Below are 18,785 nucleotides of genomic sequence, written 5' to 3' on the forward strand. Positions count from 1 at the left end.
TAGAATACAAATAAATACTTATAACACACACACACACGTGCGCGCACGAACGTAGTTTTTTTTAATTGTGCCCGCATAATAACCAGTTTGTGATTCCCTCCCTGAGGACCAATTAGCAGCTGTGTTTGCAGCTGATGTCGGAGGGGCTGGGCGGGTGCACGGGAGCCGCTCTCTCGTTCGGGCAAAATAAATTATGCACAGACGAACGCTTCCCTTTTCTTCCCACGCGGAGCTTCAGTTGAACTCCCACCCTCAGCTGCGCTCACGCCACGCAGATGACGCGCCGGTGCCGATGGAGGTCGGCCGGCTGGCCAGTCGGCCACCGACTGCGCAACAGTTTGCCGAATCCGGCAGAAGGAAAGTGGTGATGGCCGGGGGCCGGCCTAGCAACGGCACCGTCAGCCCGCGATTGTTTCTTAGACCTTTCTAAACTAAAACTAAACTATTTTTTATTTTTAAGGCCCACTGAGCTATGAACTCAGCGAAGTGGCTTAACATGTGGACATTTATATTAGCCAAATACTCTAAATGGGGAGGGAAGAGCCGGAGGACCCGGAGAAAAATCCACGCGGCCACAGGGATAGAGACATGCAAACTCCAAATATACATGGGTCAGGGTTGGGATCGAACCCACGACTTCATGTATACCAGGCGAGGTAGTTAATATCTCTCCACCGTGGCGCCATGTAAATAGGTATACGCCGTGGTATGTGCCACGGTTCTTCAATCGGTAGGTCGCATGTGGTGGGGTGAAGTGTGGGAACTTCCACCTCTTCCTTTTGGCCGTTGTGGAAGGGGAGGCTCAATTGCTCTGCAGAGCTCCACGTTAGCAGAGGCCCCTCCCATCAGCGTTGACATGATCAAGGAGTTTCATGGCTGCCCCTTGTCAATCAGTGTTCAGGGTGTAATGATGCATCGATATTGTTGATGTAGAAACTTAATTTGTAAATAAAAAAGACACCAATTTATTTTTTCTCTATTATTAACTATACAAAGTGAATGCTATTGAGATACCGAGAACGCCAATATACAGGACATGGAACATTAAGATCGTATGCCTCGTTAGGACAGTCATCAGCGGAGATGTTTAATTGACGGTCGTTAGCAGAGGGTGAGTTGGCAGCTGCTGCTTATACGACTGCTGATGATGATACTGCTGCTGTCCGCTACTGCTTCTGCTGATAATTTTCCTGATGCATCTGCTCTTGATGCTGATATCGTTGCTGATGATTTTACAACTACTACTACCTCTGCTGACGATGATGGCGTGGCTGCTTCTGCTGGTTTTGGGGATGCTTCTGCTACTGCTGATGGCAATGATTCAGCCAATGAAATAGCATCAGCACGAGTAGTCACATAACTACAACTGCTGCTGATGCTGTTGCTACTGCATCAGCTACAGCCTCTGCTGATGCTAATGCTGCTGATGCTGTTGCTACTGCATCAGCTACAGCCTCTGCTGATGATAATGCTGATGATGCTGTTGCTACTGCATCAGCTACAGCCTCTGCTGATGCTAATGCTGCTGATGCTGTTGCTACTGCATCAGCTACAGCCTCTGCTGATGATAATGCTGCTGCTGTTGCTACTGCATCAGCTACAGCCTCTGCTGATGCTAATGCTGCTGATGCTGTTGCTACTGTATCAGCTACAGCCTCTGCTGATGATAATGCTGCTGCTGCTGTTGCTACTGTATCAGCTACAGCCTCTGCTGATGATAATGCTGCTGCTGCTGTTGCTACTGTATCAGCTACAGCCTCTGCTGATGCTAATGCTGCTGATGCTGTTGCTACTGTATCAGCTACAGCCTCTGCTGATGATAATGCTGCTGCTGCTGTTGCTACTGTATCAGCTACAGCCTCTGCTGATGATAATGCTGCTGCTGATGCTAATGCTGCTGATCCTAATACTCCTGATGCTGGTGATGCTTATGCTGCTGATACTTGTGCTGCTGCTGATACTGCTGCTACATCAGCTACAGCCTCTGCTGATGCTAATACTGCTAATGTTGCTGATGCTAATACTGGTGATGCTAATGCTGCTGATGCTGTTGCTATATCAGCTACAGCCTCTGCTGATGCTAATACTGCTGATGCTGCTGATCCTAATGCTGGTGATGCTAATGCTGCTGATGATGCTGCTTATGCTGCTGCTACATCAGCTACAGCCTCTGCTGATGCTAATACTGCTGATGCTGCTGATCCTAATGCTGGTGATGCTAATGCTGCTGATGATGCTGCTTATGCTGCTGCTACATCAGCTACAGCCTCTGCTGATGATAATACTGCTGATGCTGCTAATGCTGGTGATGCTAATGCTGCTAATTCTGCTGATGATGCTGCTTATGCTGCTGCTACATCAGCTACAGCCTCTGCAGATGCTAATGCTGCTGCTGATGCTAATGCTGCTGATGATGCTGCTCATGCTGCTGCTACATCAGCTACAACCTCTGCTGATGATAATACTGCTGATGCTGCTGATTCTGCTGATGCAAATGCTGCTAATGCTGCTGATGCCACTGCCGACGGCCTGGCGATCGGTCACCGTTACCACGCCACGCGCGCCATTATATATTTTTAGTTAATTAATTTGGTAATTGTTTTTTAATTGTGCGTTATAATGCGAGCTTTTTGCCTCCAATTAATTCTAACATGCGTTTCTACACATTTTACTTAATGAGTTGGGAGTGGCGGGGGTGGCAGAGAGAGGTGGGGGAATATATAGTCACCACCACCATATGGTTATAATTGTTATTATTATCATGAATACCACTGTATAATTAGTCCTCGTTATCAGGCACGTTGTCAGCCTTGTAGCGTTCGCTGGAATCGGCTTGAACCGAACATCAAGAGAGCGGTCGTGAGCAAAACGATCACGACAACGAGACATCCTCCACATGGCCACTCTGCGGAGAGATGCGGAGATGCACACGCAGAGACGTGGAGTAGATGTACACAGAGAGACATGGGGAGATACACACGAGAGACACGGAGATGCACACGGGGAGAGACATGGTCACGCCAGGTGGACTATACCAGACAACCGCTACAAGGCCACACTGTGCCTCTATGCTGCCATTCGGAAAAGCTTCCTTGCCGAAACGGAAACACTTGGAAATGCATGCGACCGGGAACATGGCGAACGTGGCAAACATGGCTCGACATGATTACGAAGGTCGTCGCAACGCACATCGACGTTGTCGAACATCTGGCTGCTTGGCACGGGAGTGGGGCAGCTCAAAAGTCAACGTGCAGAAGTGCGGCTCCTCCAGCGACAGTGGCACATCTGACTGTGGTGAAACTCCGAACCCGTGGAGCGTCTATTGATCTGAGCCCCGCACCGTGGAGGTCCTCGCCAGGGTTAGAGACCAGGCCACATCATCGCCCGATGCTGGATAACTTGCGATCGTGGTGGGAGCACACGAGAAGGCCACCAGCCATGAGTAATCCACTACTGCATGAAGGACCCCCTCCATCTCTCATGATCCCGCAATGTTCCAATCCGTCCGACCACATTCACACGAGCTGATTATTTCCATTGCTCCATCTCCTCGGCGGCCATGCTGGCGGGCACGTTTCATCCGTTGGCCGTCACCTTATTATAATGATTATTGTTGTTGACCAACGACCATCGTCCCGTCTCGCCATGACGTGTCCTGCCCCCAGCGCCCCCAGCGCCACCTTACTTTGTTTACCGAATTAGTTATTTAATCTACGTCCACTGTGTAATCCACACGTTACTCTTTTCTGCGTCGCATTCTTATTATTGTTAGTACATCATGAACATTGGTTGTTTGCGCTACATTCTTGCCTGCCTAGATGTTTTAGCTGCGGGGGGAACCTCAGCGGCCGTCCTGTCACTGGGCTGATAAATTGTGTTGAATTGCATTATCATACACCATGCATATTCGGAATCTTTAAGCCTTCATGACTCAAATAAACTTCTCTCTGATTCTTGCAGACCCTTTATTTGTTTTACACAATTGTGCAGCTTGGGAATTTCATGAAAGTTTATTTTTATTTAAATAACCAAATAAAATGATTCACGCTTGCATGCAATTATCGCGACCTATGATCTCACACTGGCTGTGTAGTGCCGCCCCCTCTCACCTGCAACTTTTTCATCGTCTTCCCTAAACACACTCGCGGATCTTGGAGTGGGGGGGGGGAAGCGATGGGGGCGAGTGGTGACTGTCGAGTTGTTGTAGCGGCTGTGGTGGTTGCTGTGGCGGTGGTGGCAGCGGTTGCTGTGGTTCTGTCGGTGTTGGGGTGGCGATGGTGGCGGCGGCGGTGGCATCGGGCATTGAATCAAGCAACCGCCAAAAACCCATTATCCGCTAATGCCTGCCACAGCTCTCGGCATAAAGCAAATTGGGGACCTGTGGCAGTCGAACATATTAGCGCTCCTAATAGCAAATCTTAGTGTAGGCGTCTGAGCATAAAGTGTGCGTTGGCGCTTTGCATGTGTGCATTTGCATGTGTGCGTTTGTGTGCACGTGTTATTGTGTGCGTGTGCTTGAATGTTGTGTGTTGCACACGTGTGTGCTTGTGTGTACGTATACATGTGCTCGCAAACAGCACTTGCCCCAAGTGTCTGTTAAGGCTATACAGGGGATCTTTGTTTGTTGTTTGTATACATGTACGTACATTTGAATGTGTTTATTTGTGTGTCTGCACGAGCCTATGTGCAGCTGTGTCTATGTTGTGTGTATGTATGTGTGCGCGTGTTTGCACGTGGTAATGTAGTGGTTAGTACGCTGCCCTACGAACCCAGCAACCCGAGTTGGGATTCCCACTCACGACCAATAACATTCGCGAATATTCGAACCGGTTATGGGCCTCCTCTAGATCGACTCAGCCTCAAATGATTCCTGGCCACCAACCCCCTTAGTGTGCCGTGCCGGCCTTCATAGGTGCTCGTTAACTGCACCTGCGCCAATAGCCTGTTAAGGCTATACAGGGGATCTTTGTGTTTGCATGCTACAATCATGGCCACCTGGGTCAGATTCCCAGCTGCGGAAGAAAGGAGTGATATGTGAGCTTGTCCTGGGCCTGGTCTAGGGTAGCTCGATCTTAAATGAGTAACTTGTGAGGCATGTGCACATCAGTACCGGGGAGACAAAGAAAGCTGGGCATGGTAATGGCCGCACAGTTTGCCTTGTTGGCCTCAATGGAAGCTCGCTAACAGCACTTTCCCCCGTGCAGTTAATGAGGCTAAGCGGGGGATCCTTTTGCGTGCGCAATTTATGTGTAGCATTATGCTATCCTCTGTGTTCTTGTGATTGTCTCGTGTGTGTGTGTCATCGACACAGCCTCAAATGGATAACTGTTGCGGTGTGTAAACATCGCCACTCGGGAAACAAAGGTGGCCGGCATGGTGCTGGCCAACCATCCTTCCCCTCGTGTGCCGTGCTGACCTTCATAGGTGCTAGCTAACAGCACTTACCCTCAACAGTCTATTGAGGCTATATGGGGAATATTTTTCATCGATGGTGTCTATTTGTAAAATGCGTTGTGTTTGTGTGTGCATTTGTATTGTGTATCTGTGTGTCGCCGTGTCACTATATAGTCCACGTCTTTCCTGTGCTGTTCATGAAATGGTGCATCCTGTGTCATGCGGTATTTGATGTTTCTCTATCATGTTTGCATTTATATCATGTTTGCGTTTATTCTGTCAAATAAACGCAAACATGATAAAGAAAGCATCTTGTGTAACACTGTGTGTATGTGGCCTGTAGATGGGTTTATAATGTAACACTGTGTCATCATCATCGTCGTCGTCGTCGTCGTCATCATCATCAGCGTTATAACCAAACCTGATCTATCCACTGCTGGATGTGCGCCTCCCCACGCCGACGCCACCCTGCACCCGTCTTGCGATGGTCACAGTCCACCTCGCTCCTGCACATGACCTGACCTGATCTCATCGTTCCACCTCCACGGTAGTTGTCCTAGGCATCATCTACCCTTGGGCTGCCAGTTCTTCTCTAGTCTCATCTGTTGGCCACAATCCCTTCCAGCGATTTTTCCTTGCTCAAGTCCACTTTCTCTAAGAGTTCATGCAACGGTCTCCTCTCTGCATTTGTTCAGTGAGCCATGTTTTCTTCCTCTTTTGGAGCACGCGTCCTTCCACAGTTCTTTGTGTACTCTTCAGTCCTTCGTGTTCGAGTCTCTTTGCCGGTGTCGACGTTCGCGATCCACGTGTCCCCTGCACCTCCGATTGGCATGGTTAGCTCCGATCGGTGCGGATGCAGTTAAACATACGTACATACACGGCGAGCGACACGCGCTGATTGGTGACGACCTTCGTCAGACAAATGTTTGCATTGTTTTCCATTACCGCTTACGTTAACTCCCTCACCTGGTATGCAGGAGGTCGTGGGTTCGATCCCGACCCTGACGCCTGCTGCTGTATATTTGGAGTTTGCGTGTCTCTCGGTGTGGTCGCGAGTATTTGGCTGCTGTAAATCACAAATTGATCAGCCACTTCGTTGAGCTATCATTTGTGATGGGCAAGGTCGCTTCTGAAAAAGAGCTATATAACTCAGTGGGCCTTACCTGGTAAAATAAAAAATAAAAATTTGTATTTTATTACCAATGAAAAGTTCCTCAAGCACGCTTGGTCCCCAGCTCTGGCCTTCCCCCGCTGTCGTGATCCGTTGTAGGTAGCGGTCGCCCCTCGTATTTAGTGCACGGCCTGCAGTGTTTTTTTTCCCATTCGTGCCCCACTCCGACAATTAATTTCAACTCGTTTTGGCGAACCTGTCGTACGTGACTTTTGCTTCGCTCGCGTGCGGGCCCCAAACTTTCTCGGCTTCTCTCTCGGCTTTGTCCTTTGGGAGCAGTTAACACACGTGGGATGGGAGGCTAATGGGCCTATGAGTCTTCACACGAGTGGGTCCCCCCCCCCCCCCACTTTTATGAGTAGATGAACGATCTCGGCATGTGTAACGTTATGTGTGTGCACCTCGTGTCGTGGGTTTTTAATGTGGCGTTAATAGTTTTATACTAATTTACAGCCCGTTCACCCGATGCGCTGTGACTGGGGATTTCCCACGGCTGGGAATTGAGCTCTGGTCTCCAATATTACATAATGTGTGTGGACGCAAATGCACACGCAAATGTAACATCACAACAACAACTGCCATTCGCCACTAAGTGGTGGTGACGTCACCACGACGCTTGTGCCAGGCCAAGTGCACCTTGAGGCCACGTGAAGTGTCGAACGCCCGCTGGCAGGAGGTCACGGGGCAAACTCAGCAGGTGCCACGGGTCGACTGACCGAGATGACCGAGATGACTGGCTGATGCACCACACACACGCACAGACACACAGTGTGCCGCAATACAGAGACACAGATTCCACACATCGCCTTTCACAGGCTTCTGAGGCGAGTGCTGTTAGCGGGCGCCAATTAAGGCAGGCACAGTGCACGATGGGGTGTGTGGCCAGCACCACACACAGCCGCCTTTGTCTCCCCAATGCTTATGTTCACACGCTGTAGAAGATACTCATTTAAAGGCTGAGTCAACATAGGGGAGGCCCAGGACCAGTTCATATATTTGTCACTGATACTAGCTGTGAGTGAGAAGCGAATTGGGGTTCATAGCGCAGTGCGCTAACCGCTGCACCACTACTGCACCACTACTGCCCATCTGCGTGTGTGTTTTTGATGCTATATTTGTGTGTGCATCGCGTTCATTACATCTTACGTAACTTCGCATATCTATCGTGTGTGTGTATGTGTGCATCGTGTAACGCTCTGTGTGTGTCTTTCATAGGTGCTGGTCGCTAACAGGACTTGCCCCAACAGTCTGTTAAGGCTGTACGGGGGATCTTTGTCTCTGATATTATATTAGCGTGGGCACTGTGTCCCGATCGTCGTGTCTAATGCAATATGAAATGTCCGTACACTCGCTGCCTCCCAGTTTAACATTTAAACATCTGTACTTGGAACTTAATGAGGACGGTTTGCGGCATCTACGTTGATAGGATTGCAGGCAAAATTGGGTAAACAAGACTTACGGCGCTCTCGTAGACAAGTTACTTGCGCTGTCCCCCTCCCCTGCACCCCCCCCTCGGTGAAAGTTGTTATGTTACAGAGTGTCAGACAGACGGCTTTGAAAGTTGCAATTCCTGACATTTACCCTACCCCCCTCGCCTAGCACACAGAGGATGATGAGGAGGTATGTGAGACATGAAATCTGTTTATTGTGCAGCCGATGTATCTGTGTTTTCCATCGTGCGCGTGGGTGCGAGTTGCTCTGTCTCGCGATAGTTGTTTTTATTCATCTCTCTCACACCATCTCTCTTTCTCTGTCTGTCTCGCATTTGCGTGAGTTCAAAAGACGGGCGCTGAATGCGAGTTCGAGCAAATGTGGGACCTTTTTCTGAGCACTGCACCTGCTTGTTCGTCATATATTTATTTTAAATTTCCCTTTTGTATCTCCACCACAGTTTTATTACAGTTGTGCTGTCGGCGTCATGTCATGAGATTAAATTTCCGGCCGGAACTTCTCGCGGGAACAGTCCTGTGGAATGAAATATCACAGAACTACTTCTCAGATCTCTCCAAGTGAGCTCTTGAACCGCGTGTCTTGATTTAGAGATGTTCATCATATGGCAGTCAAGCAAAGAAAACATATATCAGAGATGGAATTTTTTGGCCAAATTAAGCGAAAATCTAAATTTCATATAATGGGTTTTTTAATGCAGTCATTAGCGACCAGAAGTTTGGCTGGACATCAAACAAAGATGGTCATTGCATTGTGCGCCTTCAGATGCGCTTCTGCGGCCATCTGGAATGCTCTTCCTTCCAATATTAGGAAGACACTGGAGTTATGCACTCTTAAATCTCGATTTTTAGTTTGTTGTCCTTCCCCCGCATCTCCGATTGGCACGGTTGGCTACATACAAACAGAACCCACATTAATCACGGGCTGGCTAAAACCCAGATTTGAACCCAGGCTCTCATCGGTGCCAGCTAATTACTGCGACCCCTGAGCCAAACGGCCACCTCCTGCCACTCAAGAGCACAGAGCTCTTGAACCGGCTCCAGCAACCCAGGAACATCGACGGCGCAATTGCTGTGGATTTTCTGATTTCCGAATCGCGTTTTTTTTTATACAATTAGCTCCTCGTCCGCATCCAGGCACCAAACACCCCTCCTCCGGTTAGTGTAACGCAATCCCGTTAAGTGTTGCGGACATACATTGTGCTGGAATTCCACCACGACGCACAGACACGAGCAAGCGGAAACATCGTGGCTAAAATTTCAGCTCGCCCGGAGCGGTGAAGTGTAGTCAGACAACCCCCCCCCCCCCGACGTGCCGGGCATTAGGATTCCTTCATCCAGCAGTGGAGTGACAAAAGGGGCCGTTACTCTTGCGTATACGATACGTCGCCTTGCGTGATGGTGCCGTGACAGTGGCTCGGCACTTTCCTTTGCACCTTAGCTCCAGGCTGGTGCTTATCTTCACTCTGCAATGGCATTTCCTGTAATAGGCAATACCTGCTAATGTCCAATTCCATGTGTCACCTGCGCTACATTGCAGACATACATTACACAGCCCCTACTGCAGTCTGCGGGTGGCAAAGCGGTTCAGATAAACAGACTCCCAGTCAGAAAGCTATGGGTTCAAATCCCGGTCACAGTGGACTCTGCCCTGTTAATTGTCCCTGCCCAGTCGATAAAACAAGTACCACTGTTTTGGGAAGTCTACAGTGTATCGTTTAGTGGCACCAAAGAAAGGGAAAAACTTTGAAATGAGAATGTGGAATGTGCACAGTCTGGGCTCTGTCCAAGTAGACACTTTCACTTGTAACGGTCTCGGTGTCAGGGTTTTTATGTTTTCTTTTCCCAATTCTATTCCAACTGTGCTCTTGGCGTAACGTCACGAGACCGAGACGTTCCCATTTGAGTCAGGCACTGCCCAGCTGGGCACTTGGGAGGTGTAGTGGTACGACACGGTACAGGACGTGGCTAAGCTCGTGTATGGTAGGCCGAACCCAGGTGCCCCGATTGAGCAGAGGGTAAACTCCATGCTCGCGTTGACCCTCGACCCCGCGACCGCAAGCCCCTCCGTATCGGTCACGTGAACGTGAGCGACATTTCCGTCGAGCCCATGAGCCACGGGGGTCAGTCGTGTCCACTTGGGGTGGAAAATGAAACTCGTGTCCACCACATGTAGTGTCCACTTTGGGCGTTGTCCACCACGGGCAGAAATCTTAGCATACATAACGGCACTGTCTCGTTTCTATGCACGCCTATTTTGTTTCATATTCCGTATGTGGTTCCTATCACAATACTGTAACTCTTTTCCAAGACGATATTAGCTATCGCGCGTACTGCACTGCCCTTGTTTGATGACATTCTTCTCACAAACCGGCAACTGCGGTGACCTTGCCATCATTCGGATCCGCGATCGGGAGATAGAAGGCCTTTAAAAAAAAACTCTTCATTAGCATTTGCCACCCCGGGTGGTAACGATAAGCCGTTCTCGGGCCAAAGGCTCAAGCACCAATCCCCCGTCCTCCAATTCCCCGTCGTCCACTAATGTGAACGAGCGTGAGCTCGATACGGCGGCGTCTGAACACAATTACATTTAATTGGGGGCACTAATTTGAGTGGCACTGTTCGTCCCGCCGATGTATCTTATTACGATTATTTTTTATTACTTTTTGTGCCTCATACCCCCCCCACCCCCCTTGTCCTTCTTCCACTTAATTACCAGCAGCGTGGAGTCGCCCACAGAGGTAATCACAGGAAAACAAATAATGAATCAAATAACGGCTCTGGAACAGATTCATTATTTTATTGTCGCGTGCCGCGCTCCGCGCAGAGGAATCAACGTGGCGTTGCCACCTCGCCAGAGATTAAAACGACTGCGCTCTGGCATCGATGAAATAAATCATTCAATGAAAAAAGATATATCTGTATGGATGTTCAAAGGCATTCGGTGGTATTTTTTTGCCCCCCCAAACCAATTTGAACAAAAAATCTAATCGTTACCGGCGATGAAATTGAATTGTTGTCTGTTTATAAATGTTCACGTGTCCGTTTGTTGTGTTTCCAAGGTCTGTGGCGAGACGGGTTGAGTGGCAGTGAGTGTAGTGGGCCTCTGCTTTGTTGCAGCAGTAATTGGAATGGCAGGACTCGGGATTGAGAGATTTGCGCGACAGCTGATATTTTTTGACTGTTGTTCGATTTGGCCTCACCACGTGGTGCTCATTTAAGCAACCTCAGCGACGACCATAATGATGGGGACAGGAATGACGATGTGGACCGTGGACAGTTTTTTTTTTATTTTAACTCATCGCGATCCAACTGTGTTGCTGTGCTGTTTGTTGCTGGCCCATTTGTCGTTGTGACCTGTGTTTGGCAGCCGTGATGTATGAATCCCTGCTGTTCCTCTTGAATGCCAGACAACCAATTATATATCTGGCAACAAAAGAACAGCTGGCATTTAAACAGTGAACTGGGAGGCAAAGCGAATGGCCCAGCTTGGGACCGGGAAGGACGGCCTGAGCTGTAAACGACGACGGTCACGTTTACTCACGTCGCGACACCACGACAACGTCACACTGCAACCACAACACTGCAACACCACACCACAACACCGCCACACTGCCACACCATCACACTGCGACACCACGAGCAGAGGGTCTTGTGCCGCTGGTAAGGCCCCCACAATCAGACACGTGTCACCTGCAAACCTCACCGCTCGCGCTCGTCGCTAATGAATCAACTCTCGTCTGAGAGCGTCGTCCCTTGCCACCTGACCGTATCTGCCGTACACACCGTTCGGCCAACAATTTGCCGCCATCAATCAACGTCTGTTTTTAATGTCCGCCTGCCCGCTCACTCCCTCGCCCGCCTCGCTTCCCTCCTCTCCCTCGTCCTCTCACCGCTGTCTGTCAACAGTGACATTTCTCAAACTGCTGGGCCCTGATGCTTAGTGGGGGGGAGGGGTTATGTTGTCATTAGAGTAGGGAGCGGGCGGGGGGTGGCGAGGGTTGCGACCTGGCAAATACAGCGGAAGCTAGATTTCAGGCGCAATTCTGATATAAGCTACACATTCTTACATTACGCTGGTGGATAGAGGTGGGGATGGGAGTGGGGGTGGGGGTGAAGGTAAAGTACAATTTCTGGTATAGGCACGCTGCATCCGACATCAGCACATGTGTCCTTGCTCCCAAGAGAAAATGCTTAAATACGGCTTCTACTGTGATGCATAAAAAAATGGGTGGAACAGAGAGTGAAGGAGACTGTTTAATCGTTTAACTGAATAACGTAACGTTCTAGTCCATTGATTGTCACGATTACTCAAGCTCACACCTCTGAGGTTTGAAGTCTCTGAGGACGTCTCAAGTGCAATGTCACCCCTCTCAGCCCCCCCACCCCCTGAATTCTTTATTGCTGCCAGGGCCGGGAGGAATATTTTTCCCGGCCTACATTCAAACTACGCAGAATGCGCCCCAATTCTCGTCAGATCTCAGAAGCGAAGCAGAGGGACGAGCCTGGCGAGTTACTTGGATGGGTGACCACCGGGACATGCCGGGGCATTGTTGGACGTGGGTTCTCTTCCGGGGTTCTCCGGCTTTCCTCCCACGCGAAGCCCAAAAACTCCCCATTGGCAGAGCTGGCCTGTCAATGCCCAATGTAGCGGGAGCCCTCGCTTGACAAAGAGAGTCCTGAGGCTTGGCGAGGCTTCTCTTGGGTTAAATAAAGGCCCGCGATTGTTATTCGTGTCGTCGGCACGAGTGCCGTTCGGCGCAGGTTACGGGAGGCAAGCGGCCGCAATTATCGCAGCGCTGTCCACGGTGCCGGAAGTGCCGCTTGAAATTTGTGCCGTTGTCGCACTGCACGACCCAACCAAGGCTGTGACACGCGGCGAGTTTATTAATTAGATTCGTGACCGATGTTTGTGAGGTGTTCCTTTGTAAATTTGTATCGTATGTCATCGCCGTAACCGGGGAGAAGAGCGAGTGCGCACAATAATGATAATGCTAATGCGATTCATAACAGGCACCGTATGTCAGGGACGTAAATAACCGTGGCCCTTGAGGTGCGGAGCCAAGAGCCAGGCTCAGTGCCTAAGGGTTGCTGAGGTCACAGCGTTGAGCTGGCACTGCTGAGATCCTGGGTTTGAACCCATTAACATCTTGTCACGGTGGCGAGATGTTAACTACCTCGCCTGGGATACAGGAGGTCGTAGGTTCGATACCGACCCTGACGGCTGCTGTATATTTGGAGTTTCTATGTTCTCCCCGTGGTTGCGTGGCTTTTTCTATGGGTCCTCCGGTTTTTCCTTCCACATTTAGAAACATGCATTTTGGATTATTTGGCTGCTATAAATTTCCACATGATAAGCCACTTGGTTGAGCGATCATTTGTGGCCAGGTCTCTTCTGAATAAGAGCGAGCTATATAACTCAGTGGGCCTTACCTGGTAAAATAAAAATAAATAGTTTATCGGTTTAGTTTAAACTGTGTCATGAATTGATGGTACTTGCCCAGTCACCATTGGCTTTACAAAGAGCATTATATTAAATGTGGTTTTGTGCTAAAATTGTCACCGTTCCAGCCCACCGTTATTAGAAATATTAGTTTTACTGTGATGTGACGAACACTTCTCTACGTAACAGGGTTGTGCGAAAGTGCCACCCCTAGTGTGCATAAGATGTCGCTTTAGCCGGGGCGGTAGTGACACGCACCTGTACTCTGTGGAGGTGAGGGTTGGTGGATCGTGTGAATGTTTTTAGAGGTGCCATACCCTGGCTCGCCAGAAGGTGGTACAGCAAATGTGGACTCAACCTGTTCCGTCTGTATGGGATAGAGTGTTGCCCCCTCCCTCACTCGTGTGGGTTTTCTTCGGGTGCTCCGGTTTCCTCCAACATTAATTTGGCCAATAACATCTTAATGTATAGAGGACCGCAGGGCTTGGCAATTGTTGGCGCCGGCTCATCGTATGGCCTCCTTTCTGCTTAACTGTGGTTCCTCGCACCCATGATACATTCTCTGTCATCGAAAGGGAGCAAATACTGTGCGGAGAGTTACAAGTTAAAATTGCTATCCATCATAATATTGAAGGGATTTCAGATGTAGTTTTGTGATATCTCATTCCGCGGGGCCGTTCTCAAAGTCGCGGGGGCCGATGCAGCGCTCTCGCGAGATTTCCGAGGGATTGAACGGGGGGGGGGGGGGGAAGGAGAATTTTATATTTTTAAAGAAACGAACAGCGAGATGAGGTGAAGCTCAAGAGCGCACGCCGCCACCGCGCATGGACAGGGACAGTGCCCCCCCCCTTCCCCCCACAATCCTCTCCCTCCCACACACCACAGTCGGCGGCTGCTGCGGATGAGTGGGGGATTGTACAAATGCTGCCTCGTGTCCGACAGGCGGAATTGATTCGCGCAAACCACCGGGGTTTTGTTGCTCCTGATGCTTGCTGCTGGCCGTTTGTGGTGGTGGTGCTGCCAACACCAGTGACGATTATCTCAATCGGTCCTGGGCCTCTCCTAGGTCGACTCAGCCTCAAATGAGTACAATACCTGGTATGTTGTGTAAACATCGCCACTGGGGAGACAAAGGCGACCGGGCCTGGTGTTGGCCACCCACCTTGTGTGCCGTACCGGCCTTCATAGGTGCTCGCTAACAGCAGTTGCTCCTACAGTCTGTTAAGGCTATAATAGGGGGGGGGGGGGCGTCTTTGGTGGTGTTGGTTGTGGTGTTGATGGTAGTGGTTGTGGTGTTGATGGTAGTGGTTGGTGGTTGTGTTGATCGTGGAGACTATTGTGATGGTGATGGTGGTTGTGGTGTGTTGATGGTGGTTGCGGTGATGGTGGTGTTATTTATTGATGGTGGTGGTGGTGGTGGTGTATGTGACGGTGGTAATGGTGGTATTTCCACCGTGGTCATTCATAGCAAACTCACGGCGCTGCTAACCCGGTGCCTTGAGTTCACCCACGAGCCACAACGCATATGATCATCATCATCATCACCGTTAGCAGCACGAGCAGAATGTTGATAATCAGAAACCCGGCCGAAGCCTCTAGTGTCTGAGCTCATCATCAAATGTGCACAGCGTCGGAAACATCGCCGCTAGGGAGACAAAGGCGGCCACCCCCCAACCACACGAGTGACCCGGCCTCAACACACGCTCGTCAAAAGCACTTGCCTCTGACCCTTTTATATAACCAAGGGTTTATGCAACCACACGTCGATTAAAACCATGCGTCTATTCAAACCACACGTCTATTCAAACGACGTGTCTCTTGAAACCACAGGTCTATTCGTACTACAAGTCTATTGAAACCTCAGGTCTATTCAAACCACCTGCCCCTTGAAACCACGCGTCTATTAAAACTACTTGTCCATTCGCACCACGTGTCTCTGCAACCACACGTATATTCAAGCCACGTGTCTCACGAAACCACAGGTTCATTCAAACCACGTGTCTCTTGAAACTTCAGGTCTATGCAAACCACGCGTCTATTAAAACTACTTGTCCATGCAACCACGCGCCGATTCGTATCACGTGTCTCTGCAACCACACGTATATCCAAACCACGTGTCTCTTTAAACCACAGGTCTATTCAAACGACGCGTCTCTGGAAACCACGTGTCAATTCTAACCACACGTCTATGGAACCACGTATGAGCTGCCACCGGTAGCAGCGTTGACAGTCAAACGCATTGAGCATCAGGGCTTCTTTATTTTCCACGGAGAAAACGGTTTCGCATTTGTGTGTGGATGTGCGTGTGCATGTGTTTGTCTGTGCGCGTGTGTGGATGTGTGTGCGTGTGTGTGTTTGTCTTTGCGCTTGTGTTTGTGCGCGCCTGCTTGTGCGTGTGTGTGTGTACATGCACGTGTGCTTGTGTTTGTGTGTACTTGCGTCGGCGCGGGCGCGTGTGTGCATTTGTTCATGTTTATTTGTATGTGTGCTTCTGAGCATACGTGCGCGTGTGTGTGCAAATATTTGCCACCAAGAACAATGGGAAATATGTGAATAAGCCCGAGGTTGATTTAGCCTTCACTGAGTACCTGGAGTGGTATATACACACTAGCACTGGGGAGACAAAGGCGGCCAGGCATGGTGTTGGCCACCTACCCCCATCATGTGCCATGCCGGCGTTCAAAAGTGCTCACAGTACTTGTATGCGTCTTGGCACACGCCTATTCAATGTATTATGTGAATTACTTTGGCGAACGTGTGTGTGTGTGCGCGCGGGGGTGTGTGTGGATGTGGCTTCATGCGTACGGGTGTGTAATTGTGTGTGTATACTTACGTGCAGGTTTGCATGAGTGGATCCATGCGTGTGCTTGTGCATGCGTGTGCATGTGCGTGCGTGTGCATGTGCGTGCATGCGTGTGCTTGTGCGTGCGTGTGCTTGTGCGTGCATGCGTGTGCTTGTGCGTGCTTGTGCATGCGTGTGCTTGTGCGTGCATGCGCACGTTGGTGCGAGTGCACGTGTGCGTTATGTGCGCGGGTGCCTGTGTCCACGATTACTTGTGTGTGCTGCGTCTGCGCGAGCCTAACAACGGAGCCTAACAACACTTTCCCCAACAGTCTGTTCAGGATATTCAGGTGACCTTCGTCTTTTTGTGTGTGTGTGGTGGTGTCGCGGTTATCGCGCTGCGCTACGAACCAAGCGACCCGAGTTCGATTCCCGCTCATGGCCAACACCGGTGACGATTATCTGAAACGGTCCTTGGCCTGCCCTAGGTCGACTCAGCCTCAAATGAGTACCTGGTGCGATGTGTAAACATCGCCACTGGGGAAACAAAGGCGGTCGGGCGTGGTGTTGGCCCACCCACCCCCTCGTGTGCCGTGCCGGCCTTCATAGGTGCTCGCTAACAGCACTCGCCCCAACAGTCTCTTCAGGCTATAGGGGGGATCTTTGCATGTATGTGTGTGTGTGCGCGTGCGAGCGCGCGCGCGTGCGTGTGCCGGTGCGTGTGCCGTCTGTCCTTCCGCGTGCTGAGCGCAGTACCTGGTGAGTGGCAGAGAGCACCGGGGTGGAGGTGTGTGTTTGAAGTGGCAGGGGAGGGGGGTAGAGGGACAGGAGGGAGGGAGGCACAGACACACACACCTCGTCTCGTGCGACTCCAGCAGGCGGCCGCCACTGGCTGCGCAGGCGGCATGCCGAACCCGCTGTGCGGCCGTGGACTCACGGCGTCTCCCTCTCTCCCGGCTTCGCGTCTCTCTCTCTCTTTCTCTGTGTCACTTCCTCTGTGTTGTGTGCGTGTCTTTGTATCTTTGCCTTTGTGCTCGCGTCGCTGTCTCTTTGCTGCACTCCTCGCTTCTTTACGCCGGTCTCTGCCCGCCTGTCCGTGTCTCGCTCCGTCTTGTCACGCGAGTGTTGTCCCTCTCCTCCTCCTCCGCCTCCTCTCTCTCTGTGTTGCTCGCCCTCTCCCGCGCTGTCTCCTGCAGTGATTGCTTTACTGAGAGGTTTTTATCGGCCCCGGGTGGTGTTGGCTGTCGTCACCGCCACAGATGCGCCTCCCTCTCTGCCTCGCTCCCTCCCTCTCTCTTCCAATCTCTCCCTCCTCTCTGCCTCACTCCCTCTCTCTCCCCATTTCTCCCTCTCTGCCTCGCTCCCTCCCTCGCTCTCCTTGACTCTCCCTCTCTCTCCCAATCTCCCCCTCTCTCGCAATCTCTACCTCAATCCCTCTCCCCATTCCTCACACTGCCTCACTCCCTCCCTCGCTTTCCTCGTCTCTCTCTCCTAATCTCTCCCTCCCACTCTCTCTCCCTGTCTGCCTCTTTTTTCTTTACGATCAGTGGAAACAAGAAGATGCTCGGTGTAGTCGGCACTTTGCTTCGTTCATCATTTTGTAATTTTTTTTTTAACTTTGCTTTATGTAAAACCCCACCTCTCTGCCTCACTCCCTCTCTCTCTCCCCACTGTATCTCTCGTCCCTCTTTCTCCCATCTCCCCCCCCACCGTCTCTCCCTCCCCCTCTTCCCCCCTTATCTCTTTGCTATCCGTCTTCTCTCTCCCCATCTCTCCCCTCTCTGCGTTCCTCACTCCCTCTGGCGACGCGGCGCAGCGGCCGCGCATTCGCCGCTCGTTGCAGAGGTTCACGGTTGAAACCCAAGCGGCCGCCCCCATTAATACTGCGGGTGTAGTGACAGTCGTCCATCCTTTGTGGCGTCCGCTTCACAGTTGATGCCAGTCGCAAGAGTTAGGCCATTGCGTCCCGGCATCAGGGTCCACATTTGCCAAATGGAATATTTCATAGCAAATTTAGATTGTCGACAGCAGTAATCATCGCCCCCTCCTGGCAGAGTCATCCCCCCAGGTCACTCTTGCAAACGAGACTCATCCTGGTCCTGTGAGTTCTGACCTGTACTCCCCCCCCCCTCTCTCCCTGATACTCCCCCTCCCTCCCCATCTATCCCTCTTTATATCCCCGTCTCTCCCCACCTCTATCTCTCTCCCCGCTGCACCCCCTCCCTTCCCCGAGCACTCCCCATCTCTCCCCCTCTGACCATACTTCACCACACCGGTCAGCGCATGTGGGAGGGACATACGTACAGCAATGCACTTCTTCTTCTTCTTGGTTCTTTCGGTAAAGTCACGTAGAATGGAAATAATAAAATAATAATAATAAAACATAATAAAATAATTATCACGACGTTTCGGCCACAACGCAAGTAGCCGTCCTCAGGTGGAGAACAGGTCTGTCGAGGACGTGGCCTCACGGCAGCCTGCTATAGCAACCTGTTCGTGCCTGCCTGGCGCTCACCCATCCGAGCACTCGCCAGGCTCTCAACCGCG

At 50.8% G+C, this 18,785-nt stretch overlaps 2 protein-coding genes across 5 annotated transcripts in view; one reads left to right on the forward strand and one right to left on the reverse strand.

Annotated features, from left to right (window-relative positions):
• Nucleotides 1-17,653, reverse strand: part of LOC144944016 (uncharacterized) — a 49,881-nt gene extending 32,228 nt beyond the window's left edge. Inside the window, exon 1 of one of the 2 annotated variants that reach the window (XM_078871997.1) lies at nt 17,265-17,653. The gene's annotated coding sequence lies outside the window, so the exon portion shown is untranslated. Of the gene's footprint in view, nt 1-17,093 lie in introns of both variants that reach the window. The other variant, XM_078871996.1, reaches the window with a different exon arrangement.
• MRPL11 (mitochondrial ribosomal protein L11) overlaps nt 1-18,785 on the forward strand; it is a 99,124-nt gene that overhangs the window by 46,087 nt on the left and 34,252 nt on the right. The window lies entirely within an intron of this gene.

The sequence above is a fragment of the Lampetra fluviatilis genome, chromosome 33, assembly GCF_964198595.1.
Source record: "Lampetra fluviatilis chromosome 33, kcLamFluv1.1, whole genome shotgun sequence".
In the NCBI taxonomy this organism is placed as follows: domain Eukaryota; kingdom Metazoa; phylum Chordata; class Hyperoartia; order Petromyzontiformes; family Petromyzontidae; genus Lampetra; species Lampetra fluviatilis.